Source organism: Schistocerca nitens, chromosome 2 (genome assembly GCF_023898315.1).
Source record: "Schistocerca nitens isolate TAMUIC-IGC-003100 chromosome 2, iqSchNite1.1, whole genome shotgun sequence".
Classification (NCBI taxonomy): Eukaryota; Metazoa; Arthropoda; class Insecta; order Orthoptera; family Acrididae; genus Schistocerca; species Schistocerca nitens.
The window spans coordinates 847,694,970-847,721,372 of NC_064615.1; positions in this window are offsets into that span (position 1 = coordinate 847,694,970).

The following is a 26,403-nucleotide window of genomic DNA, read 5'->3' on the forward strand; positions in this document are numbered from 1 at the left end:
CTGAATTACTACAGAATTAAATAGTTTTCATAAATGTTTCCCTTTAGAGCCGATCTTAGGTCTGTCATATTTAACACTGCTACGCCTCCACTGGCACAAACAGCTCCTACGGGGTTTCGCTGCTAAGTAAGTTCTCGTATATCTCACTCGCACACTACAGCACTTAGGCCTGATCAGCCTGGTCTCATTCAGCACATAGACGTCTGTGAATTTCCCCATCTCGTGGCGAATCTGCACTCTTCGTGGCACACAGTCCTGCACGACAGGATTCGTTTCACAATTCCTAGAAGGCTGTCTCTTTCAGCCATATACTTAAATGAAAGCGAAATGCTCGTTAACTCACAATGCGTAAAACCTGGTTCAACAACAGACGCTGCACACAACGTCAATATATTGTAAGTAGGCTATTTAGATTCTTACATTGGTAACGCCACCGCCATGTAGCGCTCTGTATGAAAATCACTAGCTCTGCAGTCTGTGCAGTCTGTGGCTGGGTGGCATTGTTGGAATTTGCTATTGTAGTGTTGGGCAGTTGGCTGTTAACAGCGCGTAGCGTTGCGCAGTTGGAGGTGAGCCGCCAGCAGTGGTGGGTGTGGGAAGAGAGATGGCGGAGTTTTGAGAGCGGATGATCTGGACGTGTGTCCATCAGAGCCAGTAAATTTGTAAGAATGGATGTCATGAACTGCTATATGTATTATGACTTTTGAACACTATTAAAGTAAATACAGCCGGCCGCGGTGGTCTAGCGGCTCTAGGCGCTCAGTCCGGAACCGCGCGACTACTACGGTCGCAGGTTCGAATCCTGCCTCGGGCATGGATGTGTGTGATGTCCTTAGGTTAGTTAGGTTTAAGTAGTTCTAAGTTCTAGGGGACTGATGACCACAGATGTTAAGTCCCATAGTGCTCAGAGCCATTTGAACCATTTGAACCAAAGTAAATACATTGTTTGTTCTCTATCAAAATCTTTCGTTTGCTAACTGTGCCTATCATTAGTTAGTGCCTTCAGTATTTTGAATCTTTTATTTAGCTGGCAGTAATGGCGCTCGCTGTATTGCAGTAGTTCGAGTAACGAAGATTTTTGTGAGATAAGTGATTGATGAAAGGTATAGGTTATTGTCAGCCAGGGCCATTCTTTTGCAGGGATTTTTGAAAGTCATATTGTGTTGCGCTAAAAATATTGTGTGTCAATAATTTTTCTAAGGGGATGTTTCAATATGCACTCATCATCCGGGAAAGAAATTAAGTATTCAGAGGTATATTATGAAAACATCACTGGCAATTTTAATGTCATAGTAGAAGGTGGGAAAATCATTATTAAGTCACTGCCTCAACGTGTTAACAACTCTACTAAGTAGAAACGTTCGGAAATGAGCTATTACGACAAAACGGAATGAACATAATTTATCTATAAAGTATCGGAAATGTAATTTAATGCCTCCTGCTATGGTATCAGATGTATCGAAAAATAGCTTGTAAACAACACACACTACGTTGTATGGCCTTTACTCAATTGAAAAAGACAGGGATCATTGCAGAATACTGTGTGCGATGTCCACACCTAAGGCTGAGAGGTCAGTTCGTTTGGCTGCCATGCAGTGGCACAGGTTAAATTCCCAGCTGGGTTGGAAATTTTCTCAGCTCGGGCACTGGTGGTGTTTTGGTCTCTTCGTCAATTCCTCATCATCGACACGCATGTTGCAAAACGTGGCGTCAACTGGAAAGACTGGCAACTAGGCTGCCGAACTTCTCCAGGTGGGGAATCCCCGCCATCAGTGCCATACGATCACGTCATTTCACCGTGTGCGATATTTGATATCCTTCACTTTCCAACAGGGTAAAACATTCCCTACACCTTCTTCTCGGAAGTGCTGCAGCGTCGCGCTAACTCGCACCTCTAGCCACGCATTGCAGATGACGTGGTTACCAAACTCGCTTTAACCCGCGAGACAGAGTTGAGATTATCACTTCTCCTATGACACTAATAAATGCCCTGTAGCAATGTAACCACTTCCTCAAAGATTCCTTGATACGGCCACTGCACTTAGAAGTGAACACCGCCAACAGCTTATATGGGCTCTGAGCACTATGGGACTTAACTTCTGAGGTCATCAGTCCCCTAGGACTTAGAACTATTTAAACCTATCTAACCTAAGGACATCACACACATCCATGCCCGAGGCAGGTTTCGAGGCTGCGACCGTAGCGGGCGCGCGGCTCCAGACTGTAGCGCCTAGAACCGCTCGGCCACTCCGGCCGCCAACAGTTTATACATCGCTTCTAGCTGGGCCCTACAAATCTCTACCATTAACCATCAACTGACAACATTTGAATCTGCCATTGATCACCGCCAAAAATAGTACACGGCAACAGTTGAAAGTCACAGGCAACAAGTCAAGCAAAGAAATCACACATCTAGATTCAGCAGAAACCAATGTAATTTACTGGCTTCAATTAAACTTTGCCAGGCCTGTCAAATTTTGAAGAAAAGACATTGTATTACCAAAGCTTCTGTTTACTTACTAGCTGCCTAGTTTCAGACTTTGTCCTGTTTCATACGCCACACATTTGTATTTACGATTTGGTTGGTGTGCATAGTTCTATTTATGTCAACGGACTTAACTGCGTCTCATGTGTTCATTATCCAGCATGATGTGATCCACGTGACAACATAGCACCTACGATCTTCCACGGGAACAGCTCCTTGATACCTGTATTGCGGTATGGAGACAAACTAATTGCCGCTCCATTATGCTCTGAGAAATATTCACGTGGGCGCCCACGTGTCCAGTGGAGCAAGTACAAAGCGCCATGACGGTCAAGGAATATCGTACACTAATTGCAGACCACGTAACACTCTTCATGACAATCATATTTCCCGACGGTCAAACAATGCAACATGTCACAAGACCATGAGTGTGATGGAGTGGTTCGAGGAACACAGCGGCGATTTCCATTCCATGCGCTGGCCCCTCAGTCTCCAGATCTGAACCCGATCGAATACATCTGGGATGTTACTGAACGTGGCGTCAGAGCTCGTCAGCACCCTCCCCGGAATTTGTGGTAATTAGATGATTTGTGTGTACAGAAGTGTTAGCAGCGCCCTCCAGCGACCTGCAAAGGCCTCATTGCTCCCCTTCCACGTCGCGTCGCCGCTGTTATCCGTGATAAGCGTAGACATATCGTCTGTTAGGTAGGTGGTCATAATATTTTGGCTGATTAGTGTAATCTCTTCCGTAACCTTTTAGGCGTATACAGGTCCTAACCTGATGAGGTGAAGAAATTAGCGCCGCCTACGTTATACAGCACGTAAGTATCGTGCTGGACTCATTCTAAATAGTAATGTGCGTGCTGTTTTAGTTTAATTGTTTATACGTGGTGACATCGTAGTGTTAACTGATGTCAACTAGTCCAGGGAAGTGGCTTTCCACAGTGTTGATGTCCTCGGAAGTGGGAAGTTCGTGCTGTATTTTCAATCGCTGCGGACAGCTGTTTTGTAGAAGACCGAGATGACGAGGCTCGGCGGGCCTGCAATGACAGACGGCAGCACGAGGGAGTGGCAAAAAAAAAAAAGAGGAAAAAAAGCGGGCCTCGTTGTATCGGGTTGCAGCGACGTGCATCGATCCCCGGGGTTGGCGGGCGCTAACTAAGCTCTCCTCTCCTCTCCCCTGCCGTACTCTCTCCCCTCTCCCACCCCCGCCACGGTCCCATCTCCGTCCCAGTCGCTCGGCTTCTCTCTCGCGCGACCTCCGGCCTGCTCTCGTCGGGTCATGCACCATAATTGTCCTCTTCACGCCCGCCGCCGCGCCCCGCGCCCCCCTCGCGCACCCTGCACTGCACTTGTTTCCTTCCTTTTTCACTCCTTTTTTTCGCGTGCTCTCTCCGAGGTCTGTGACCCAGTAAATGTACCGAGCGTGCGTCACGCATGTCGCAAGGACGCGCGCGCTGTTGCAATGCTCCCTGGCGCTTTGCCGAAGCTCATCCCGCCACCTTCTCAGTCATCACAGTAACTGCCTCTCACAAATTTATTTCTCTAATGAATTTCACTCCTACTTAATATCGATTTTTTATTTCTCTTTCGTCAATCATCTACCATGCCCACCATTACACATGAGTGACATGATCGCGTTTTCTTCCGTATGTATGTAAACAAAGTACCACTTGAATCGTCCGCCATAGCGAAAGTAGGTTTCCAGTAAGAAATGCTATGCAATCGGGTGGTGAATTTCAGGATGATTGATTCAAGAACTGGAGAAACCTAACATATTGAAGAGCCAAAGAAACAGGTACACCTGTGTAATATCGTGTAGGACCCCCGGAAGCACGCAGAAGTGCCGCAACACGACGTGGCATGGACTCGACTAATGTCTGAAGTAGCGCTGGAGGGAACTGACACCATGAATCCTGCACGGCTGTCCATCAATCCGTAACAGTACGAGGAGGGGGGCGTGGGGTTGAGATCTATTCTGAACACAAAATTGCAAGGCATCCCAGATATGCTCAATAATGTTCATATCTGGGGATTTTGGTGGCCAGCGGAAGTGTTTAAACTCAGAAGAGTGTTCCTGGAGTCACTCTGTAGCAATTCTGGATGTGTGGGGTATCGCCTTGTCCTCCTGGAATTGCCCAGGTCCGTCGGAATAAGTAATGGACATGAATGGATGCAGGTGAACAGACGGATGCTTACGTACGAGTCACCCGTCAGAGCCGTATCTAGACGAATCAGGGGTCCCATATCACTCCATCTGAACAAGCTCTGCTTCATTACACAACCACCACCAGATTGAACAGCCCCCTGCTGACATGCAGGGTCCACCATTCCGTACACGTCCATGTGCTCGATACAATTTGAAACGTGACTCATCCGACCAGGCAACATGTTTCCAGTCAACAGTCCAATGTCGATGTTGACTGGCCCAGGTGAGGCGTGGATCTTGGTGTCGTGGAGTCATCAAGGGTACAGAAGTGGGCCTTTGGCTCCGAAAGCCCTTATCGCTGATGTTTCGTTGAATGGTTCGCAAGCTGACACTTGTTGAAGCCACAGCACTGAAATCTACAGCAATTTTCGGAAGTGTTGCACTTCAGTCTTGTTGAACGTTTCTTTTCAGTCGTTGTTGGTCCCGTTCTTCCAATATCTTTTTCCGGTCGCAGCGATGTCAGAGATTTGATATTTTACCGGATTCTGGATATCCACGGTACACCCGTGAAACAGTCGTACGGGAAAATCTCAACTTCATCGCTACCTCGAAGATATTGTGTTCTGTCGCTCGTGCGGCGACTTTAACAGCACGTTCGAACTCAATTATATCTTCATAACATGCCAGTGTAGCAGTAGTAACCGATATAACAACTGCGCCGGGTGCTTGTTGTTTTATGTAGGCTTTGCCAACCGCCGTATTCTGCCTGTTTACTTATCTCCGTATTTGAATAAGCATTCCTATATCGGTTTCACTGGCGTTTCAGTGTAATTCTTAAATCAAAGTACATACTGTACACCAATTGTGTGATCCCATTACATAAATATCTACACTGATTTAAAGTATACGGTCATTAAGATATAATGAGGAAATGATCATTAGATATCACGAGGTATGGACGTCCTGGTACAAAAGGAAGTGGAAAATATTGTATCGCCAGTAGAGTAGAATTAGTAGCGGAATGCGTCAGTCAGGAGGGCTCATTAATATGTAACGTGGACCTATAATTAATTGGATGTCACTTGAGTAAGAACGTTATCGCGGACATTTCAGTCCTACTAGGTTGCCAAAGTAGGCTGTCAGTGACGTGATTGTGCAGTGGAAATGCGAAGGAATAATCGCAGCTAAACAGAAGCCAGACACCCCAAATGTACTGACGGACAGAGAGGGTCGATCATGGTGGATACTGGTTGTAAAATATGGCATTAAAAAGAAGGAATCACTCGTGGGTTCCAAACTGCTACCATCAATCCAGATAGCACGATGGTTTTTGCGAAAGGTATTTAAGATACTGGGGTAAATGGATCGAGTAGCTTCACCTAAGGTGAACATGATAATGACGCTTCAGGTGGTTTAAATAGTGGCCATGGATGATCGGAAGTTATGAGTGATTAAGCATGCTGTGGCGCCCTGGCAATTCAGTAAAAGTGTTTGGATTTGGCGAACGCCTGGAGAACACTAGCTGTCATCACGTGGAGTGCCAACATTGAAGTGTGTGGTAGGGGTTGGGTTGGGTTGTTTGGGGGAGGAGACCAAACAGCGAGGTCATCGGTCTCATCGGATGAGGGAAGGAAGTCGGCCGTGCCCCTTCGAAGGAACCATCCTTGCATTTGCCTGGAACGATTTAGGGAAATCCCGGAAAACCTAACTCTGGATGGCCGGACGTGGGATTGACCGGTCGCCCTCCCGAATACGTGTCCACTGTGCTAACCACTGCACCACCTTGCTTGGTGTGTGGTAGGCTGTGATATGGTAAGGAGGTGTACTTCGCGGCTCAGGTTACAGAATTTTATACTGCGTGCAGTAAACTTTTGAGACGATTATTTTCTCAGCATGACAGTGCGCCTGTCTAGTCATAAAACAGCATATGTGAGGCGTGGACAGTAACATCAGAAATGGACTGGTTTTCGAAGAATTCTGATTTGAATCCAACGGGGATTGCTGCGGCTGAGATTGAACGTGAACTTTGCTCTAGACCTCAGCGGCCAACGAGACTACCACGTGGGCTGTTGTTGACTTGCAACAAGTGGCCACGAAAGCTGAACAATTTTTTGTGTTCAACTTCCCCAGTTTCATCTGTCGAGGAAGAATAGGCTGCCATTCTTTCATTCTGATACCTTGTTGAAAGTTTCCCAGCACAGTTCAAGCCATCAAAAAGGTGAAGGGTGGACGCACCACATAGTAATTTCCATTAATAGGTATCATTATACTTTTGATCAGATACTGAATTTGTCGTGGCAAACGAACGACTAAAATGATATAATATGAGAGTGTTTCTATTTACATGTGATTTCCCCCAAATATCTGGTATAGGCACTACACATTATTCAGTTTCACAACTGCAATTCTTGGAAAAGGAAGGAATATCATTAAGTAAAAAAAAAAAAAGAGATCTTCCTGAAACTTCCCATTAGCTATTCAGGTCGATTTACACTGGACGTCACTGCAACGGAACGGAAGGCACTGTCATTGTGGGACGGGGGCGTGTTCGCACTAGATGGAACGTCAAGGCAGCATCAATTCACCAGTCAGTGAAAGTGCTGAGATATCGTGTGTGGCACGAAAAGTCGGAAATAATGTCAGGATTATGAAGCTGGTGAAGGTAAATTTCATTAATGGCCAAATAAAAACTTGTAATGGATGCTGTTGACATAATGTGTACCATAAACTGCTGAGAAGTGAAACAATAGGAAAAGTGTCGTCCGAACATTTCAAAACTCCGACACTTCCTGGACAAAATGTTTACAGTACGAACACATCTAACAATAAGTGAAAAGCAACACACAAATCTTTTTATCTGCTTGATTCAGTTTCTTTCTTTCCAACTACAAAAACACTCTAAAAATAGGTGTATTATTCTCCTTCAGTGGAAACGACATTTTCACTGTTAAGGAAGGTTATTATATTAAATTTTTTTCACGATTCTATGTTCTTATTTATGCACAGCGTAGGCTTTTTCTGCACCCGTGTATAGTGATATCTCAAACTTTTTCTTTGAGATATTTGCAAGAACACTCGCAAGAAAAGTATCGTCATCATAGAATCATCACAATGTCGCTGAAAAGGTAAACGTTAAAGTAAACATGAAGAAAAAACAAAAGCACCAGACCTAAAACTATAACATGGGTGAGCACAGCGAGAATAGGTGAACTTGAAATGCTTGCAGAGAAAAGCCAATGTCAGAACTTTCTTCCCTAGAAACGACGCTGACGTCTCTTTCCAGTCAGTTCCTTTGGACACTAAGGGAATACCATCATTTAAAATTAAATGTGGAATGTCTTGGCGTTCCGTTCTGTTCCACAAAGACTAAATCGACATTTAATTGGCAGGTAGTTTTGCAAACCATTCTAAACTCTTAAGCCCTATGCTGAATCCATGGTCATAAATTCGAGTCCATGGAGAACGACTACAGAACAGCTACACCAAAGATGGCGGTTCAAAGTAGCTAACCGATGGGAATCTGGCCACCAGAGATGGAACTATCAAGTGGCCAGAAGCATGCAGCAGTCAGACACGGAAACTCTAACTGCCAAATCTTCCTGTGGAAATTTGTTTGGCAGATGTACAAACTGGCACCAAGAGGACTTACTGCAAGTCACAAGTTGTTAGTCTCCACTGAACTGAGGACGTACAGTCGACGAAGCAATGATAGTAAGCCATGGAAAAGAAGAGCAAGGACGGGAGAAAATTATTCTTGAGAGGGGAGGTAGTTTGCGTCTTGTAGAACAACATTTACAGAGTGCTGCTCTGGTGGCGCCTAGGAATCAAGATTGCTTCCAGGGGGTCCCAGATACGCCGCTGACGCAAGCGCCGCAGGTTTCTCCGGCAGCCCAAGATGTCGCTGCCAACCGCTACTGATCTCCTTTAAGTGCCTCCCGGGCTGCAGTAATTCTGCGCATTTATTTTTCCTCGTCCTGACGTAGAACAGAACTGTTTCACACTCTGTCGATGAAAGAACTGGTAATTCCATATCGCAGCTGTGTCTAGTGAAACAGTTTCAAAAACGCCCTGACGGAATCTTTCTCTATAAGTAGTCAGACAAAAACTAACTTGTTTTTGTGAGTGACTCATTCATAGTAAAACATTTATTCAATTGTTAATGCTGATTTACAATGGTGCGTTATATATTTACGACCAACGTTAATTTTTCACGCCTGATAAATTACTTTTCTGTATCACATTGCTGTCACTCTCTTACAAGGTGTTCGCACACTGTAGCATGTTGTAAACCTCTGTTGTTAACTATCATTGTGTCCCTTAGTTGAACCAATTATCATATACTAACCCCATACAAAATTAGCTCTTCGTTATGCATTTTATTAAATCAGATTTACCCGGTCTCTGTGGACGAGTGGTTCTAGGCTCTTCAGTCCGGAACCGCGCTGCTGATACGGTCGCAGGTTCGAATCCTGCTTCGGGCATGGACGTGTGTGATGTCTTTGGGTTAGTTTGATGACCTCAGATGTTAAGTCCCAAAGTACTTAGAGCCATTTGAACCATTTGAAATCAGATTTGCATACGTAACATTTTAATGCCAAAAGCGTGGACCATGACTTTACATCTTCTTGTAATATATTTGTTCGGTGTAGGTACAATACACTCATATAATGAGCTTGTCGTACAACTTTTCCTAAAAATATCAGACATTAGTGTTAATGTTGAGGCTGAATCTTCCAACGTAGAGCACAACCCGCCGCTATTATTTCATGTTCACTCTACAGTGGGTGCAAATCGGCGTCCTCCTGTAGTTTGAGCTTCGAGATTTTGCGTCTTTCAAACGTCTTACTTACCTCGGCACATAGGACCACAGTCGAGTCCTGCAGCTTCCATTCTTCTATACCGTTGGCATTGTTTTGCCATTCATGCATATTAATTAATTCCAGCTCCGTAGTACCATCAACTAACGAAATTAATTTTGGTCTGCTGCTGCTTCTATTAGAAAATATCATCTCTTAGATCACTTTGGGGAGACGGTCGTTTTCTATTCTGTGTTTTAGCCAACACTATCTGCGAATTTATAGCTCCAGTTCGTCGTTTCATTTACGTGCATGCGCTATCCATCAAACTTGCATGCCTCATGTTCAGTATGTAGGGATGAGGAGTAACCAAGATTCTGTCGATATAACCTGTTCTTGGAATTTTCGAAGGCGGTTTCCACGGTATGTAAGCGTGTTTCTTTAAAAAAATCTTTCTTTGCTATTTTCATTATATTTTTTACAGTTACACCCACGTAAAGTAAGTTAGTAACCTTAAAAGTGGACTATTTTATATGCCCCTTCCTCCCTCATTTTATTTGTCTATCCAACCATGTGTGCATCCCACACAATTCATCTATATTGCAACTTGTTTCGTAGTAATATTTTATAAGCAATATATTCTGAAGGCACACTGAAGCATTTCTGTTTGCTAAGAATGACTTGAAGTCTAACGTATTTCTTTGTAAGTGTGATTATGTGATGGCTCACATGTATAGCCCTGCGTCTTCTATCACGTCCCTTACAATGAAACTAAAATTTGATTGTATTTTTTAAGTATTGAATATTGTGTTTCAGTCGTATTAGAATATGTAAACGTAATTTCTGGATTACCCCAAGAGAGTGATGTAGGGCCATTACTTTTCACAATGTATGTGAATAATCTAATCTATAAGTCGGAAGCTCCATGTCACCTTTTGCGGATTATGGTATTATGTATCTACATGAAGGCGCTAAAGCCAGTAGACTGTAGCGAAAGTCAGTCCGGAACCGCATGACTGCTACGGTCGTAGGTTCGAATCCTGCCTCGGCATGGGTGTGTGGGGTGTCCTTAGTTAGATTTAAGTAGTTCTAAGTTCTGGGGGACTGATGACCTCAGATGTTAAGTCCCATAGTGCTCGGAGCCATTCGAACCATTTTTGTAGCGAAACGCAGGAAGGTACGAGGAAAATCGATAGTTGGGATAAGAACTGAAAGTTCACCGTGAGAGTAAATAAATATAGCATACAGCGCGTTAATAGGCAAAGAGAACCATTCGTGTTCGAGTGCGCTATTGGTGAAAACTCACTGGAAACTTAAACAACCACATAATACCTACAAGCAACCGTCCAGGGGGATCTAAAGTCAGCTGAAGAAAAAGCAGATAGCAAACCGATTATTGGAGAAATCATAAGAAAATGTATTTGTCCACGACGGAACTTGAGGAAGTCCATAACGCATCGGTGACCTGTGGCTCGTATCCAAGCAGTTATTCGGCTTGGCGTTGTTTGATGGAATTGTCGGATGTCCTCCTGAGAGGTATCGGGCCGAATTCTGTCCAATTGGCGCGTTAGACCGTCAAAACCCTGAGAGGTTTGGTTGTTCCTGCTCAAAATCCTCTAAACGTTCTCAACTGGAGAGAAATCTGGTGACGGTGGTGATCAAGATAGGGTTTGGCAAGGGCAGCAGAAACTCTCATCGTGGGCGGGCTGGCAATATCTTGCTGAAATGTAAGCCCAGAATGTCTTGTCATGAAGGGTAAGAAAACGCGGTGTAGAGTATCGTCGACTTACCGCAGTGCTGCAAGGGTGCCGCAGATGACAACCAAAGGGGTCCTGGCATGAAATGAAGAGGTTGTCGAATCGGATGCGACAGTTATGTTCATGTCCCACCACTGTCTCCAAACACGTCATCGCCCTGTAACTTCTTTGACTGGAGTTGTTGTTCTGAATGGAGAGACGTCTACAGACGTTAAAGTAACCTCTGGCGTGCCACAGGAGAGTGTTATGGGACCATTGCTTTTCACAATATATATAAATGACCTAGTAGATAGTGTCGGCAGTTCCATGCGGCTTTTAGCGGATGACGCTGTAGTATGCAGAGAAGTTGCAGCATTAGAAAATTGCAGCGAAATGCAGGAAGATCTGCAGCGGACAGGCACTTGGTGCAGGGAGTGGCAACTGACCCTTAACATAGACAAATGTAATGTATTGCGAATACATACAAAGAAGGATCCTTTATTGTACAATTATATGATAGCGGAACAAACACTGGTAGCAGTTACTTCTGTAAAATATCTGGGAGTATGCGTGCGGAACGATTTGAAGTGGAATCATCATATAAAGTTAATTGTTGGTAAGGCGGGTGCCAGGTTGAGGTTCATTGAGAGAGTCCTTAGAAAATGTAGTCCATCAACAAAGGAGGTGGCTTACAAAACACTCGTTCGACCTATACTTGAGTATTGCTCATCAGTGTGGGATCCGTACCAGGTCGGGTTGACAGAGGAGATAGAGAAGATCCAAAGAAGAGCGGCGCGTTTCGTCACAGGGTTATTTGGTAAGCGTGATAGCGGTACGGAGATGTTTTGCAAACTCAAGGGGCAGACTCTGCAAGAGAGATGCTCTGTATCACGGTGTAGCTTGCTGTCCAGGTTTCGAGAGGGTGCGTTTCTGGATTAGGTGTCGAATATATTGCTTCCCCCTACTTATACCTGCCGAGGAGATCACAAATGTAAAATTAGAGAGATTCGAGCGCGCACGGAGGCTTTCCGGCAGTCGTTCTTCCCGCGAACCATACGCGACTGGAACAGGAAAGGGAGGTAATACAGCGGCACGTAATGTGCCCTCCGCCACACACCGTTGGGTGGCTTGCGGAGTATAAATGTAGATGTAGAATTGTCTTTAGTCATGAGTACTGTTTCGAGCTGAGCCCCAGTGACCACGGATTTCCATCCAGTTCAGCTTATATCTTCGTGGTGCACATTTTTTCTTACATTGTACAACATTGTGTGTTCACGGGCAGAAACAGGAAGGGAAAATAACGGTTTCGCAGTCTGTGACATGTTAAAAAAAAGGCTGACGGCATTCCTTACACACATTTGTCTTCAGCCACACTCTTCGTGTCTCATGATCAGTCTGCATACTCGACGCAGTGTGAGTTCCACACCCCTCGCCGCTCCCGAGATTAAAGGCGAGAGTTTCTTCATTTCAAGACGGCGTGTGTCTTACAAGTCATCTGGGGATAGGCTGGGAGCGCACCGGCGCCGGCGCCGAGCACCGGCTGCACGCAAAGACCGTAGCGCGAGTTCATTTTTCAGCACGCGCGCTCCTTTTGTTGGCCGACGACGCCGCCGCGTGATGAGCGAAGAATGAGGCGGACACGTGGACAATACGTGGACCCGCCGCGGAGATAAATTACCTGCAAGAGCGGCCCGAAGCCCGGCACCCCCACACTCGTCTCCTCGCGGGGAGCGGGCCAGCCAGCTCCCGGCGGCAGAGTCTCCGCCACCAGAGCGCCGATTCCAGCGTCTCTGCCGGCCGCTTGCCGCCATCAACGTAATTAAACACGCGGGAGCTGGACCGCCGTTAATCCATGCTCCCCAGTGGTTACGAGGTGATGGTGTGAACATCGCTTGCAATGGCATTCACGCATCCATGGTTTGCGAACCTATGAAATCCATAGGGGACTTCAACGCACTGGAAGGTGTGAGATTGACTACATAACGGTAAGAGAGAGATTTCGGAACCCGATTTTAAACTGGAAGTTATTTCCAGGGGCAGACTGTCGCTTGCTACAAAAAGTACGCGTTTACGGTCTATCCGATGACATATGCGGTTGGATAGAAAGTTTTCTAACAGACAGGGAGCAGTATGTCGGCCTGAACGGGGTAACTTCAACAGAAACAAGAGTAACTTCAGGTGTGCCCCAGGGCAGCGTAATAGGTCCTCTGCTTTTTACGATTTACATAAACGATCTGATTGATGGTACTGACAGCGGACTTAGACTGTTTGCAGATGATGCTGTAGTCTACGGGAAAGTAGTATCACACGAAAGTTGTGAACAAATCCACGAGGATTCGCAGAAAATAAATGCGTGGTGTGATGACTGGCAGTTATCTCTCAATATAAGTAAGTGTAACCTACTGCGTATAACAAGACGAAAATCCCCATTGATCTACGAGTACAAAATAAATGCCCAGTCCTTGGAAGCGGTAAAATCCGTCAAGTATCTGGGTGTGACTGTTCGAAATGATCTCAAATGGAATGATCAGGCTACGGTCGCATGTTCGAATCCTGCCTCGAGCATGGATGTGCGTGATGTCCTTAGGTTACTTAGGTTTAAGTAGTTCTCAGTTATAGGGAACTGAAGACCTCAGATATTAAGTCCCATAGTGCTCAGAGCCATTTGAACCATTTTTCTTTTGAATGATCAGATTACGCAAGTAACGGGTAAGGCGAACTCAAGATTGCGGTTTATTGGTAGAATCCTGAAGCGATGCAGTCCTTCAACAAAGGAAATAGCTTACAATACGTTAGTTCGTCCAGTCTTATTGTTCGTCTGTATGGGATCCGTACCAGTTGGGTCTGATTAAAGAGATTGAGAAGGTCCAAAGGAGAGCGGCAAGATTCGTGACTGGTACATTTTGCCATCGCGAGAACGTTACAAATCTCATAGAAAGTTTGAAGTGGGACACACTTGCAGAAAGACGACGCGCTAAACGGAAGGGGCTGCTCACTAAATTCCGAAATCCAATCCTCGCCGAGGATGTAGAGCATATATTATTACTACCAACTTTCAGATCGCGTAATGATCATCATTCAAAGATAAGGGAAATAAGAGCTCGTACTGAGGCTTTCAGACAGTCGTTTTTCCCTCGCGCGATCCGCGAGTGGAACAGTGAGGGGGGGGGGGGGAATATAAATTTGGCGCGAATTGTGCCCTCCGCTACACATCGCTTGGTGGCTAGCGGAGTACATATGTAGATGTAGATGTGAACTGTGACCACAATTTATTGGTTATCAGCTATAACTTAAAGCTGAAGAAATTTCAAACACTTAGGAAATTGAAATCTGGATAAGTTGAAAGAACCAATGGTTATTGTGATAGTTTCAGAGGGAAAGTTATCCAACAATTAACTAGAAAAGGAGAAAGGAATACGGTAGAAAACGAACAGGTAGCTTTAAGAGATGAAATAGTGAAGGTAGCAGAGGATCAAATAGGCAAAAAGATAACACAAAGGATATCGAATTTATTTGATAATGGAGAAAATATAAAAATGCAGAAAATTAAGCAGGTGGAAGGGCATAAAAACATCTAAAAAAATTACACTGACAGGACGTGCAAAACGGCTAGACATGTATCGCAAGAGGACAAATGTAAGATTTAGAACTATATTTCACTAAGGGAAAAATAGATACAGCCTACAGTAAAATTAAAGATGCTTTTTTAGAAAAGAGAAGCAGCTGTATGAATATCAAGACGTCAGCTGTAAAACCACTCCTTAGCAAAGGAAAGCTGAAAGGTGGAAGGAGTATATAGCCTACACAAGGGAGATGAACTTGAAGGCAATGTTATAGAAATGGAACCTTCGGCACAATAAACGAAGGTGAGATGGGAGATATAGTGCGAGAAGAATTTGAAAGAGCACTAAAAGGCCTAAATCGAAAAAATATCCAGGGAGTACCAGACATTTCATTAGAACTACTGACAGCCTAGGGAGAGCCAGTCATGACAAAAATCTTCCATCTGGTGTGCAAGATGTATGAGACAGGAGAAACACATTCTGACTTCAAGAAGAATGTAATAATTCGGTTCAAAAGGTATCAATTTCTGACAGGTGGGAGAAATACAGAACTCTCAGTTTAACAACTGATGGTTGCAAAATATTGACATGAATTCTTTACAGAAGGATGGAAGACCGGAAGGAGAAGACCTCGGGGAAGATCAGTTTGGATTCCGGAGACTCTTAAGAACACACGAGGTAGTACTGAACCTACCAGTTATCTTAGAAGATACGTTACGGAAAGGAAAATCTACATTTACAGCATAAGTGAACTTAAATAAAGCTTTTCACTACATTGATTGGAATAATCTCTTTGAAATACAGAAGGAAGCAGGAGTAAAATGTAGGACACGGAAGGCAATTTATGTCTTGTAAAGAAACCAGACGGCAATTACAAGGATCGAGGAACATGAAAAGGAAGTAGTGGTTGAAGAGGGAGTAAGACAGGTTCGTAGCCTGTCCCTGATGTCGTTCAGTTTCTACGCTGAGGAATCAGTAAAGGAAACCAAAGAAAAATCTGGAGTAGTAATTAAAATCCAGGAAGAAGAATTAAAAGCTTTGAGGTTTTTTGGTGATACGGTAATTGTGTCACAGACAACAAAGGACTTGGAAGAGCAGTTGAACGAAATAGTCAGTATCCTGAAAGGAGGATATGACATAAACAGCAAAAACAGTAAAAGAAGAATAATGGAATGTAGTCGCATTAACTCAGGTATTGCTAAGGGACTTATATTAAGAAACGAGACACTTATAATAGTAGATGCGTTGTGTTATTTGAGTAGCGAAACAACTGATGTAGAGAGGATAAAAAAATGCAGATTGGCAATCGCAAGAAAAGCATTTCTGAAGAAGAGAAATACGCTAACAATCAATGTAACGTCTTAGGAAGTCTTTTCTGAAGATTTTTGTCTGAGGTGTAACCATGTACGGAAGTGAAACGTTACATGTACTATAAATACGAAGGTTGGAACTTAAATAGCGGCAGCTATTTATTCACAACCGGTACAAAAGTGTTACATGTTTGCACCTGTTACTGTCCTTCACAGTAGTCACCAGCGTTGTGTAGAACCCGTTGCCAGCGATGTGGAAGGCGTAGTATACCGTGAGCAGAGCCTGTTCTGTTGATGGTGTGAATGGAGCGGTCTACTGCCTGTCGAATCTCTGGAACAGTTCTGAAGCGAATGCCACGAAGTGGTTGCTTCATCTTCGAAATCAGATCAAAATCAGAAGGACGTAAGTCCGGGGAGTATGGAGGGTGGTACAGTACTTCCTAGTCCAGTCGACCGAACAGAGCAGCCACAACTTGCGCTATATGCGCCCGCGCATTGTCGTGCAAAATGATGGGTGGGTTGCGCAGAAAGTGTCGCCACTTCTTTCGCAAAGCTGGTCGCAGGTGATTCTCCAAAAAGGAACAGTAATACGAGGGCGGTTCAGAAAGTAACCTCCGATTGGTCACAGTGCGGGTTGTGGGGGGAGTAGCGACGCCATCTGTGCGTTCACGCACTCAACAGGTCAGTCGGCATCAAGCTGTGGTCGAGTGAACGTCGTACCTGCGCTAGTTTAGTTTTTGTGTCAGTTTGAAATGTGTGCTGCAATAGAAAACCCCGCCAAATGTGAAGCGCGTGCTGTCATAAGGTTTTTTACAGCCAAAGGATATTCTGCAACAGCTATTCATCGTGAGCTTTGTGCCGTGTACGGACCAAGAGTTATGAGTGAAGGAGTTGTCCGTGAATGGGTACGTTTATTTAAAAGTGGACGAGAAAACGTTCATGATGAAGAGAGGAGTGGTAGACCATCATTGGTGACTGACGAACTCGTTCAGACAGTTGATGCAAAAGTTCGTGAAAATCGTCGTTTCTCAATGTCGGAGTTGTCTACTGGTTTTCCACAGATTTCTAAGACTCTCTTGTACGAGATAGTGACAGCAAGATTGGGTTACCGTAAGTTCTGTGCACGATGGGTGCCCAAAATTCTTACCGACCACCACAAAACTCAAAGAATGGCCTCTGCATTAGACTTTCTGTCACGTTATGAGGACGAAGGAGAACCATTGTTAAACAGAATCGTGACCGGTGACGAAACCTGGATTAAGTACGTCAACCCTGAGACAAAAGAACAATCAAAGATGTGGGCACATTCAAATTCGCCTACCAAACCAAGAAAAGCCTCGCAAGATTTTTCTCCCAGAAAACTGATGGCAACGGTGTTTTGGGATGCCAAAGGGGTGTTGTTGGTTGAATTCATGGAACGTGGTACGACCATTAATCAAGACGTGTACTGTGAAACAATAAAAAAGTTACGACGGGCTATACAGGACAAACGCCGTGGTATGCTGACTTCCGGTATCGTTTTTTTGCACGATAACGCCCGTCCTCACTCTGCTCGCAGAACAACGGCCCTTCTTGAGTCCTTCAAGTGGGACGTTATCAACCATCCACCTTACAGCCCAGACCTGGCGCCAAGTGATTATCACCTCTTCTTGCATTTGAAGAAATGGCTCGGGTCACAGCGGTTTGATGACGACGAAGAGCTCAAAGATGCGGTCACAGGCTGGCTCCAGGCACAAGCGGGTGATTTTTATGCAGAAGGAATTTCAAAGCTTGTGAAGAGATACGATAAGTGCCTCAATCGCTATGGAGACTATGTAGAAAAATAGTGCAAAGATGTAGTTGTAAGATGTATATATTAAAATATTTTTATTTAACTTGGTGTATTTTTTTAAATCAACCGGAGGTTACTTTCTGAACGGCCCTCGTATTTTGCATTGACGGTCTGCCGTGGAGGAACGTATTGCGTTAGGATAACACCATCACAGTCGTACACGAGAATCACCATAACTTTAGGTCGCTCCATTCGCACCATGAACAGAACAGGCTCAGCTAACGGTACACTACGCCTTCCACATCGCTGGCAAAAGGTTCCACACAACGCTGGTAACTACTCTGAAGGGCAGTAATAGGTGCAAACAGCAAACATGTAACTCTTTTGTATCGGTTATGAATAAATAGTTGCCAGTGTTTAATATAATAATTTTAGACAAGAAGAGAATAGAAGCTTTTGAAATGTGATGCTATAGAAGAATGCTGAAGGTAGATGGGTAGATCACGTGGTCATCAATCTACTGACTGGTTTGATGCGGCCCGCCACGAATTCCTTTCCTGTGCTAACCTCTTCATCTCAGAGTAGCACTTGCAACCTACGTCCTCAATTATTTGCTTGACGTATTCCAATCTCTGTCTTCCTCTACAGTTTCTTCCCTCTACAGCTCCCTCTAGTACCATGGAAGTCATTCCCTCATGTCTTAGCAGATGTCCTATCATCCTGTCCCTTCTCCTTATCAGTGTTTTCCACATATTACTTTCCTCTCCGATTCTGCGTAGAACCTCCTCATTCCTTACCTTATCAGTCCACCTAATTTTCAACATTCGTCTATAGCACCACATCTCAAATGCTTCGATCCTCTTGTGTTCCGGTTTTCCCACAGTCCATGTTTCACTACTATACAATGCTGTACTCCAGACGTACATCCTCAGAAATTTCTTCCTCAAATTAAGGCCGGTATTTGATATTAGTAGACTTCTCTTGGCCAGAAATGCCTTTTTTGCCATAGCTTTTGATGTCCTCCTTGCTCCGTCCGTCATTGGTTATTTTACTGCCTAGGTAGCAGAATTCCCTAACTTCATTGACTTCGTGACCATCAATCCTGATGTTAAGTTTCTCACTGTTCTCATTTCTACTACTTCTCATTACCTTCGTCTTTCTCCGATTTACTCTCAAACCATACTGTGTACTCATTAGACTGTTCATTCCGTTCAGCAGATCATTTAATTCTTTTTCACTTTCACTCAGGATAGCAATGTCATCAGCGAATCGTATCATTGATATCCTATCACCTTGTATTTTAATTCCACTCCTGAACCTTTCTTTTATTTCCGTCATTGCTTCCTCGATGTACAGATTGAAGAGTAGGGGCGAAAGGCTACAGCCTTGTCTTACACCCTTCTTAATGCGAGCACTTCGTTCTTGATAGTCCACTCTTATTATTCCCTCTTGGTTATTGTACATATTGTATATGACCCGTCTCTATGACTATGAAAGTGCCTTGATTTTTCTTTAGCCATGCTTCCATTATTAGCCGTAACGTCGGAATTGCCTCTCTCGTCCCTTAACTTCTCCTAAAGCCAAACTGATCGTCACCTAGCGCATTCTCAATTTTCTTTTCCATTCTTCTGTATATTATTCTTGTAAGCACCTTCCATGCATGAGCTGTTAAGCTGATTGTGCGATAATTCTCACACTTGTCAGCTCTTGCTGTCATCGGAATTGTGTGGATGATGCTTTTCCTAAAGTCAGATGGTATGTCGCCAGACTCATATATTCTACACACCAACGTGAATAGTCGTTTTGTTGCCGCTTCCCCCAATGATTATAGAAATTCTGATGGAATGTTATCTATCCCTTCTGCGTTATTTGACCGTAAGTCCTCCAAAGCTCTTTTAAATTCCGATTCTAATACTGGGTCCCCTATCTCTTCTAAATCGACTACTGTTTCTTCTTCTATCACATCAGACAAATCTTCACCCTCATAGAGACTTTCAATGTATTCTTTCCACCTATCTGCTCTCTCCTCTGCATTTAAAAGTGGAATTCCCGTTGCACTCTTAATGTTACCACCGCTGCTTTTAATGTCACCAAATGTTGTTTTGGCTTTCCTGTATGCTGAGTCTGTCCTTCCGACAACCATATCTTTTTCGATGTCTTCACATGTTTCCTGCAGCCATTTAATCTTAGCTTCCCTGCACCTCCTATTTATTTCATTCCTCAGCGACTCGTATTTCTGTATTCCTGGTTTTCCCGGAACATGTTTGTACTTCCTCCTTTCATCAATCTACTGAAGTATTTCTTCTGTTACTCATGGTTTCTTCGTAGCTACCTTCTTTGTACCTATGTTTTCCTTCCCAACTTCTGTGATGGCCCTTTTTAGAGATGTCCATTTCTCTTCAACTGTACTGCCTACTGCGCTATTCCTTATTGCTGTATCTATAGCGTTAGAGAACTTCAAACGTATCTCGTCATTCCTTAGTACTTCCGTATCCCACTTCTTTGCGTATTGATTCTTCCTGACTAATGTCTTGAACTTCAGCCTACTCTTCATCACTACTACAGTATATTGTGATCTGCGTCTATATCTGCTCCAGGGTACGCCTTACAATCCAGTATCTGATTTCGGAATCTCTGTCTGACCATGATGTAATCTAACTGAAATCTTCCCGTATCTCCCGGCCTTTTCCAAGTATACCTTCTCCTCTTGTGATTCTTGAACAGGGTATTATCTATTACTAGCTGAAACTTGTTACAGAACTCAGTCTTTCTCCTCTTTCATTCCTCGTCCCAAGCCCATATTCTCCTGTAACCTTTTCCTCTACTCCTTCCCCTACGACTGCATTCCAGTCGCCCATGACTATTAGATTTTCGTCCCCCTTTACATACTGCATTACCCTTTCAATATCCTCATACACTTTCCCTATCTGTTCATCTTCAGCTTGCGACGTCGGCATGTATACCTGAACTATCGTTGTCGGTGTTGGTCTGCTGTCGATTCTGATTAGAACAACCCGGTCACTGAACTGTTCACAGTAACACACCCTCTTCCCTACCTTCCTATTCATAACGAATCCTACACCTGTTATACCATTTTCTGCTGCTGTTGATATTACCCGATACTCATCTGACCAGAAATCCTTGTCTTCCTTCCACTTCACTGACCCCTACTATATCTAGATTGAGCCTTTGCATTTCCCTTTTCAGATTTTCTAGTTTCCCTACCACGTTCAAGCTTCTGACATTCCACGCCCCGACTCGTAGAACGTTATCCTTTCGTTGATTATTCAATCTTTTTCTCATGGTAACCTCCCCCTTGGCAGTCCCCTCCCGGAGATCCGAATGGGGGACTATTCCGGAATATTTTGTCAATGGAGAGATCATCATGACACTTCTTCAATTACAGGCCACATGTCCTGTGGATACACGTTACGTGTCTTTAATGCAGTGGTTTCCATTGCCTTCTGCATCCTCATGTCGTTGATCATTGCTGATTCTTCCGCCTTTAGGGGCAATTTACCACCCCTAGGACAAGAGAGTGCCCTGAAACTCTATCCGCTCCTCCGCCCTCTTTGACTAGGCCGTTGGCAGAATGAGGCTGACTTCTTATGCCGGAAGTCTTCCGCTGCCAACGCTGATTATTTATCAAAATTTAGGCAGTGGCGGGGATCGAACCCGGGACCGAAGACTTGTGGATTATGAATCAAAGACGCTACCCCCCCCTTTTTTTTAAGAAGCTACCCCTTTCTTTTTTTTCAACTACACCCCCTTTTTTTTAATTGTTCTTCCTAACAAAAGAAATAAAACAAAATCATAGCCATCCCTACGGGGCACCGCCACTTGTGTCCCTGCCAAACAAAAATGAATTCTCACCTCTTCAGGCGTTGCCTTCATAACTGTATGTAACCACCCCTCATCGAAAATGTGCATCAACCCACAAAAACACGATGAAAGGAATGGGGGAAGGGTATTTCTAGTAGAATGCGGATGGTATTTTTTAATTATTTTTTGTTGTTGTTTCTTTTTTTATTTTTATTTTTTTTATTTTTTCATTATTTTATTTATATAGATATCAATGTGCGAACAGTCATAGTTAATCAAGCCTGGAAAACTAAAACAGAATGAAGACACCATCGAAGATAGTAAACATAAATAAGATGAAAATAAAGCCACCACTTCGTAGTTAGGCTTCCCAGCGACTGCGCCCACTGATAAGGATTGTTCAATATACGATCGTTTGCAGTTCGTTCTGACCTCATCTACCACTGCTTGGAACATTCCAGCTACACGGCGGGCTGTGAAAGGCACTCCAGAGGTAGTTTGCGAAGCATTGTCGATATCTGGTATGCCCGGAAATAGCATGATGTCTTTCTTGCAAATAGTGCCAGAAGTCAAGTAAGTTCTTGTGTCCGTCACGACAGAGGCCAATAGACCGCATGTCCACGTATCCAGGTGACAGAGTTCGTTCGAGTCGTAGGGTAAAATGTCTCATCCGGAAACAATAACGTGCGTGCAGATATATGCTCCGGCCTAACTCGCAAGAGATAAGCCAGCATCTGCCGCACAAGGTGCCAAACCGGTTCCGCCTCTCCACAGCTGAGGCGGTGCTCGTCAGAATCTACTGTATTGCAACCCACACAATTGGGAGATTCTGCCATGTGGATATTGTAGAGACGTTCTTGCGTCACCAGCTTCCCATTAACGACTACGTACCATTGGGAAACAACATCGGAATCAAGCATGGCATCGTGTACAGTCTTCCACAGCACGCGCCACCGTACGTCAGGATATTTTAGTTCGACCACATTTTGGGGGCGGCGTTGCAGCATGTCGTGATATAGGCGTCAAGTTGTGGCCATTCGCGGTGTCGTAAGCGCTACACTGCAATAGCTTTGTTCTAAATAGAAGCGTCCTATATAAAAGAGGGGCGCTGGGATGTCCTGTAATGGCACCGGCGCTCTTAGTGAAACAGGTCGTAGCGCCGTCAGAAGCAGACTCGTGAGGCTCGTAGGACAACGGCGCAGCAGACATAAATGTGAGCTAACATAGAGGGCAATGGCCCTATCATGGACGTTAACTAGGCCGAGACCACATTTTTCCTTGGGGAGGGTAAGAGATACGTATCTGATCTTCAGTAACATACCAGCGGTGACGAAGTATCCCAGCGCTGCCATAATGCTACGAGCCAAGGGCTTCGGAATGGGTAGCGTTTGGGCGACATGCGGTATGCGGGACGCAAGGTATACATTGGCATAATACGCCCGCTGAACGATGTTGAGGGATCGCAAGCGCTGATTTGCAATTCCGGCCCTAATTTTGTTAAGAAGGCGTCGATAATTGAGCGTCGTTGCGCGTCGCATGTCGTTCATGAAATCTAAGCCCAAGCAGCGTACAGTATCACTGAAGCGTAAGGGGGCAATGTGTTCCTGCGGTAGCCCAATCCCGATGCTCAAGGCTACGGACTTGTCAACGTTGATTTAGCTACCAGAAGCTGTACCGTAGGTTGCAATCCAGTCCAAAGCCGCGGCCATGTCGTCAGCTCCACGAATGACGATCATCAAATCATCCGCATATGCGGTGCAACGATAGATGGAGCCGCCGAACTGTATCCCAGTGAGCCTGTCTCGGAGACCACACAACAAAGGTTCTAAGGCCAATGCAAATAACAATGTTCATAATCGACATCCCTGTCGTACTGATCGGCGGATCGGCATGGGTGCCGTCAGTCTTCCATTAACAAGAACTCGAGAAGTAGCACCATGTAGAAGGCGTGTCAACACTGTGATAAGGGGGTCGGGGTATTCCATGCGCCGTAGAAGGGCCGTGAGGAAAGTGTGGCCCACACGGTCAAAAGCCTGGCTAAAGTCGATAGACGCCAGGGCTGCCGGCAAACGTCTCACCCGTGCAAGGGAGATGAGATCTCTGTAACGACATAACGCAGTTCTGATGTTGTTGGGTCCCCCCAAGGACGTCTGATCGCCGGACAAGACGTGCAATAGTGTGCCGCGAATACGTTCTGATAGCAGCCTCGAAAAGATCTTGAAGTCGCTGTTAAATAACGTTAAGGGGCGATAATCGCGGACATGATTCCGTCCCTTCGGCTTATGGATGGGGACAATCAGACCTTCCAAGCACGGTGCAGGCAATGTTATGCCCGGAGACATCAATTCAAATGGTTCAAATGGCTCTGAGCACTATGGGACTCAACATCTTAGGTCATAAGTCCCCTAGAACTTAGAACTACTTAAACCTAACTAACCTAAGGACATCACACATACCCATGCCCGGGGCAGGATTCGAACCTGCGACCGTAGCAGTCGCGCGGTTCCGGACTGAGCGCCCAGAACCGCGAGACCACCGCGGCCGGCTTTAATGGTAATGCTAAGGCTGCTTTTGCCGAATATCACCGTCGGTATACTAATCGCAGGATTTCGAGTGCTAAAACATTTAGTGGAACTTGTCGAACATTGCTAGAAACAAGTACTCTTCCAAGTATTCGTATTCACTTCGAAAGACATCGAGACATAGCAGCCTCGCGGTTCCGGACTGCAGCGCCAGAACCGGGGACATAAATTCCTGACAAATTTCAATCAAACGCGGTACCAACAGTTGTTTAAAGGCTCGATAGAACTCTAATGGTAATCCATCGATTCCTGGTGATTTATGGGGAGCACCTTTACCAATGGCGTCGAGCACTTCCTCTTCTGTCACTTCTCCCAGTAAAGTCGGTACCATGTCTGGTGGAACTGTACCGTGGACATGTGCTGAAACGGTGTCTACCGTCGCCATATCAGGGAGCACTGCTGAATAAAGTTGAGTGTAATGCCCATAGAAGGCTTCTGCTATATCTGCTTGTTCTACCACGTGTCGACCGTCGTCCGTTATCATGTCGGTTACCAGCGCCCTATGGCGCCTCCTACGTTCTAGGAGCACGTGGTGCATAGATGGCCTTTCTGTTTGTATCATGTCTGGAGCACGCGACCGTATAACAGCGCCTTGTAAATGACGGCGTGCTAAGGAGACGAGCTGCGCTTTCGCGCGATTGACTATGATCTGCCTGTCTGGTGAGGGCTCCATAGCAAGACATTGCCGTAGGACGGTGTAATAAAAGTTTTCCGTGCTCCTCCTCCATGCCGCTGCTTCCCGGCCGTAAGCCATGAAGGTGCGCCTAAGAGCAGGCTTCGCACATTCAGTCCACCAACTGAGGGTCGATCGGTAACGACCACGACGCTGTAAGGACGCGTTCCACGACTCTTCGATAGCACCTTTACATGCCGGCTCGTCCAGATGGGCGACGTTCAGTTTCCAGGGGGGCCTACTGCGCCACACACGTGCAGGTTGGAGGGCAATGGTGCAAATATAGGCTGTGTGGTCGGTGAATGCAGTGGGCCAGAGCTCTGCTCCTCTCGTTGCCGTCGAAAGGGTGCTTGTGACATAAATCCTGTCTAACCGACTTGATGAATGACTTGTATAATGGGTGTAACCAGGAGCTAGGCCGTGGATGTGGCGCCACGTGTCGATCAGGTGGAGATCACGCACTAGCATTTCCAATTCCGCACACGGGACTTGATGTGGCTGCTGATCAGACGGAGATAATGTACAGTTAAAATCTCCTCCGAAAACATATCGTCTATGTGGCCTATAAATAGAGGCGTAATATCTTCCGAAAAAAAAGCGGGCCCGATCTCTCCGTCTCCCTGACCCGGAAGGGGCATATACATTGATGAGTCGTACACCATTGACAGTTACTGCCATGGCTCTTGTACTTGGTAAGTACAGTACGTCTGTAGCCGCCAAGCCGTCCCGTAGCAGGACAGCCACACCACAATCGGTAGAAGAGGCGTGGGAGATGTTGGCGGTATATCCGTAGAAGTCAGGGAAACTAGCGACACATACTTCCTGCAAGAGGGCCACGTCGATGTCCGCCGCTTCGAGCATGCGTTGTAGCATTGTCAGTTTGTGTGGTGCCCTTATCGCGTTGATAGTGATTGTGGCAAGGCGAAAGGTGTGCTGCCTAGCCTCTTCTCCTAGGGTAGACGCCATGGCAATCGAAGATAACCGCAAGAGATGCCGGACCCACCGAACCCGTTACAAATTATGAGTCTTTCACGCTAGGAGTGGCATCCCCAATGCCACCCCCTCCCCTGTCACCCGTGCCCTCTCCAGGTAGTTCCTCAACATCGTCCGACCACAGTGGGTGCAACACGATCCTGTGTAGCTGATCGGCACCTAAATCTCTCTCATGCACGTCGTCTTTGCTAGAGGTAGACGGAGCGCCATCCATCGACGCGACCTGCTGCATCTGTGGTGCAAGAAGTAACTGGGCACTCGTAGTATGGGCAAGTGAACCGTCTACACCACTTAGATCCTCAGCAGGCGCAGCATCCATGCCGTCTGACGAGATGTCACCTTCTTGACCGGCCGTGTGTAGGAGGCAATCGTCAGAAGGGGTCCGCCGACGTCGCTTGCGTCGTCGAGGCGAACGTTGCTTTCGAACGTGGACATCCGTATCCGAATGTGGGAGGCAATCCAGCGTCGTATCACCTTCCGCTAGGAAAGCCGCAGTCGGGACAATGTTCGCGTCCACGTCCAT